The sequence below is a fragment of the Heterocephalus glaber genome, unplaced genomic scaffold (assembly GCF_053883595.1).
Source record: "Heterocephalus glaber isolate CG9 unplaced genomic scaffold, H.glaber_assembly_v1.0 deba00001790, whole genome shotgun sequence".
In the NCBI taxonomy this organism is placed as follows: domain Eukaryota; kingdom Metazoa; phylum Chordata; class Mammalia; order Rodentia; family Bathyergidae; genus Heterocephalus; species Heterocephalus glaber.
In genome coordinates this window covers 2617791-2622526 of record NW_028258473.1, presented here as the reverse complement: position 1 = coordinate 2622526, position 4736 = coordinate 2617791, and the positions used below count along the sequence as shown (strand labels likewise).

At 37.6% G+C, this 4736-nt stretch overlaps 1 pseudogene; it reads left to right on the top strand.

Annotated features, from left to right (window-relative positions):
• Positions 1–2856: 2856 nt before the first annotated feature.
• On the top strand, positions 2857–4486 carry LOC147820863 (Krueppel-like factor 17; annotated as a pseudogene).
• Positions 4487–4736: the final 250 nt, after the last annotated feature.

The following is a 4736-nucleotide window of genomic DNA, read 5'->3' as shown; positions in this document are numbered from 1 at the left end:
TTTCAAACCAAGACTGATCAAAAGAGACAAAGAAGGTAATTACATACTTGTTGAGGGCACAATTCAAGAGTAATAGATAACAATCATAGATATATATGCACCAAATACCAACACAATTAACTATATAAAACAACTATTAATGGACCTGAAAAATCAAGTAAGCACTAATAAAATTGTAATGGGAGATCTCAATACACCACTGTCACAAATAGATCAACTAGACAAAAAATCAACAAAGAAATAAAAGAGTTGAACCAAACCTTTGAAAAAATGGACTTAGTAAATACAGAGTGTTCCAACCCACAACATCAAAATACACATTCTTCTCAGATGAACATGAGACATTCTATAAAATAGACCACATACTATCCCATAGAACATACTTAAGTAAATGCAAATAAATTGAAATTATACCATGCATATTATCAGATCATAGTTCAATAAAATTGGAAATCAGTGGCAAAAGAAGCCACAAAAACTGCATAAATACATGGAAATTTAATAGCACCCCCCTGACCAATCAATGGGTCACAGATGAAATTTTGAAAGTTAGACAATTTCTGTAATTAAACAATAATACCAATAAAATACATCAATCCTTACGGAATGCAAATAAAGCAGTCCCATGAGCAAAATTTATAGCTGCAAATGCTCACAGCAGAAAAACAAAGCAAACTCAAATAAATAATGTAGTGTTGAAACTTAAACTTCTAGAAAAAGAACAGAAGTTAAACCCAAACCACATACAAAAGAGGAAATTATAAAAATCAGAGAAGAAATTAATGAAATTGAGACTAAGAAAACAATACAAAAAAATCAATGAATCAAAGACTTGATTCTTTGAAAGATTAAATAAAATAGACAAACCCCTAGACAGGCTTGTCAAAAAAATGAAAGAAAAGACTCAAATCTACGCCATAGGAATGAAAAGAATGAAATCATAATGGATTCTGAAGAAATCCAAAAGATCATCAATACCTAGTTTGAAAAGCTGTACTGTAATAGGATATAAAATGCAGAAAAAATAGACAGGTTCCTTAAAACACATGAAATACCAGAGCTGAATCAAGAAAATATAAAAATTCTAAATAACCTAATATCAGTCAATGAAATTGAAAAAGTAATTTAAAAACTACCAGCAAAGAAAAGCCTAGTTCCTGATAGATTCACTGCTGAATCCTACAAGAAATTTATTGAAGATCTAATGCCACCACTCCATAAACTATTTAATGAAATTTTAAGGGAAGTATAACTCCCAAACTCATTCCAGGAAGCAAGTATTACCCTGATACCAAATAACATGAAAAAATACTCAATAAGAGACTGGCAAACCCAATGCAGCAAATCATCAAGAAGATTATGCACACTGACCAAGTAGGATTAATCCCAGGGATACAAGGATCAACATACACAAATCAATTAATGTACTACACTACATTAACAGAAGTGAGGACAAAAACCGCATGATCATCTCAATATATGCAGAAATGCATTTGACAACATCCAAAACAGATTCATGACAAAAAAAACCCAGAATATGAGAATAGAGGGTTTTATCGCAATCTGATAAAAGCCATCTGTGACAAAGAAATAGCCAACATCATACTAAATTGCCAAAAAATGGAAAATTTTCACTCTATAATTAGGAACAAGACAAGGATATCCACTATCACTATTCCTATTCAATATAGTCTTGGAAACATTAGCCAGAGAAATTAGACAAGAGAAAGAAATAAAAGAAGGATAAGAAAAGAAGAAGTTAAATTATCACTATTTGTGAATGACATGATACGCTATATAGATATCCAAAATGCCAGCAAAAGATTCCTAGAATTAATAACCAATTTCAGTCACAAAGTTGGATACAAAGTTAACGCTCAAAAATTAATAGCATTCCAGTACATAAATAACAAACTCACTAAGAGAGAAATTAGGAAAGCAACACATTTCACAGTAGCATCAAGAAAAATAAAATACTTAGGAATCAATCTAACAAAGGAAAGAAAACATCTATACATTGAAAGTTACAGTGCCCTGAAAAAGAAGATAGAATAGGATATCAGAAAATGGAAAGATACACATCTAAAATTCATTTGGAACCAGAAGAGACCTAGAAAAGCAAAAGGAATTTGGGGCAACAAAGGCAAGACAGGCATCACAATCCCTGACTTGAAATTATTCTTCAAGTATATATAAAGAAACCATTTATTGTGATAAAAAGGCATGGTGCTTGCAAAACAACAGACCTAAGGATAAATAGAATGGAATAGAAGATGCAGAAACAACTTCAAGCACACTCAGCCACCTTATCTTTGACAAAGGGGCCAAAAACCTTCACTGAAAGAAAGATAGGCTGTTTCATAAATAATTCTGGGAAAACTGGCTTTCCACATGCTGAAGATTAAACATAGACTCATATCTCTCACCATGCACTAAACTCAAATTGAAATGGATCAAAGATCTAAATGTTAAAATATAAACACTTAATCTACTGGAAGATAAATTAGATAAAACTCTTAAAGTCATACCTGTAGGCAAAGACTTTATGAACAAAACCAGGAACACACAGGAAATATAACAAAGAATCTACAACTGGGATCTCATCATATTACAATGCTTTTGGACAGCAAAAGAAATCACCAATAGAGTGAAGAGACACCCCATAAAATGGGAAAAAATTGTACCACCTATTCCTCAGGCCAAGGAGTAATATCTAGAATATATATTGAACTCAAAAAAATCAAGTGTGGATGCTGTGACACTGCCTGTGACTCCTTACCATGGCTGGCCTCCTCTATGGGCTGGAGTGGGTCTGTGTCTGACAGTTCCAGTGTGCAGCTGGTGTTCCAGGGTAAGATGGAGCAGGGAGATGAGGAGCAGAGCCAGTGGCAGCCTGTGAACCAGCCTTTCCAGGATAATGTGAAGCCATCATCCATCATGGATATGTGGCCATCTTCTAGAAGTAGTGGAGTATACACCTCTTGGAACCACAGCCCACCAGGCACCGAGCACTGCTCTCAGGGTAGAGAGATAATGGGGACCCTTTTGGTGTCTTATGAGACAACAAGGCAGGATGCAGGTGAAGTGAGGGCCCATTTCAGTGTGTCACAGAATGAGCACACCGTGAGCTACTGCCTACAATGCACTCTCACCCCCTACCAGAAGATCTGCCAGAGCATGTCTCCCTCCCACCCAGGGATGATTGGCAGGGGACCCCAGCTGATGCCCTTAGAGCCTGGGATTCAAGGAGGGGATCTGACATGCAGTGAGAATCTGAGGACCCAACAGGCTAGTGTCAGCTTCAAGTGGTAATTCAATGATGTCCTCCACCAGTGCCCCAACAATGCTTTATTCTTGAACCCCAACAATACCTTCTATAAGAGCCTCTTTACACTCTAAAATGTTATTGGCTCTGAACATGCCTTCCACTGAGGCCCAGGGTGTACTCCCATCTGTGGCTCAGATGTTGCCACCTAGAAATACCTACAACCTTGCAATTCCCCCTTCTGGGTCCCAATCATTGCAGACCTTGGATTTTCAGGACTCTCTTGTGATTCTGTCAGGCTCCCACAAAGACCTCTTCCTGCCTGAGCAGCCTACACCTGCTCCTCAGAGAGCAGAGAACTCTGGGGCCTGGGCAGGGACACCCAGAAAGCAACCCTCAATGCTAAGACCATACTGCTGTTCATATAAGGATTGTGGAAAAGCTTATACCAGGCGCTCCCACCTCTTGAATCACCAGCACAAACACACAGGGGAGAAACCCTAGAAGTGCAATTGGGAACACTGTACCTGGTGTTTCTTCTGTTGTGATGAGCTTCAGCATCATATACGGAGACACACCAAACACCAACCACATACATGTGATCAGTGTGACCAACAGTTCATGAGATAAAGAAGACGTGGATTTTTTTTATAAAATGAAGTACTACTCAGCCATAAAGAACGATAAACTAGAGACATTTATAGCTAAATGGATGCATATTGAGGCCAAACTCTTAAGTGAAATAAATAGGACACAGGTAAATACCAAATAGTTTCTCTAGTGTGAGAAACTGAAAGTGTAAATAAGGATTAAAAGGATTAATAATGAAGAATTTATACTTTGAAATAGGAAAAGATCAAAGGGGTTAGGGGTGATGGGAGGGGAAGGGGAAAGGGAAGAAGGAAAAGGAAAAATTATGAGAAAAGAAAAAAAATGGAAATGAAATTTATGTAAATAGGGAAGAGTGGAGGGGGTGAAGGGCACACAGGAAATGGGGAAAAAATAAGAACTAAGATACATCATGTTCAGGTACAAGCATCCAATGATAAATGTGAACATATTGTATACCTAAAATGTACCAATAAAAGAATTTAAAAAAAACAGTTCATGAGATCTGACCATCTCAAACAACACCAAAAGACACATCAATGACTGCCAAATTCCCTAAAACAGCTGGCCCACAGTGGACAGATGGATGGTCCTCCTGCTCCTGGTCTTTAGTTGCAGATGTGAGACTGTTTACATCTTGAACTGATCACTATTACTCGACATGTGACCTTGGGAAATCTCTTTCATCACCATGCCTTAATTCATCCTCTGGAAAATAAGAAAAAACATCCTGGACTATAGTGGGTATGTCATATGTACTGCATCAGATCTCCTGGGACTCACCACCTGCATGTTCAGCATTTGTCTCTTCCTTCCAGACCTGAGTGGAATGGCCCACCACAGGATGGGATCCAGCATCCCA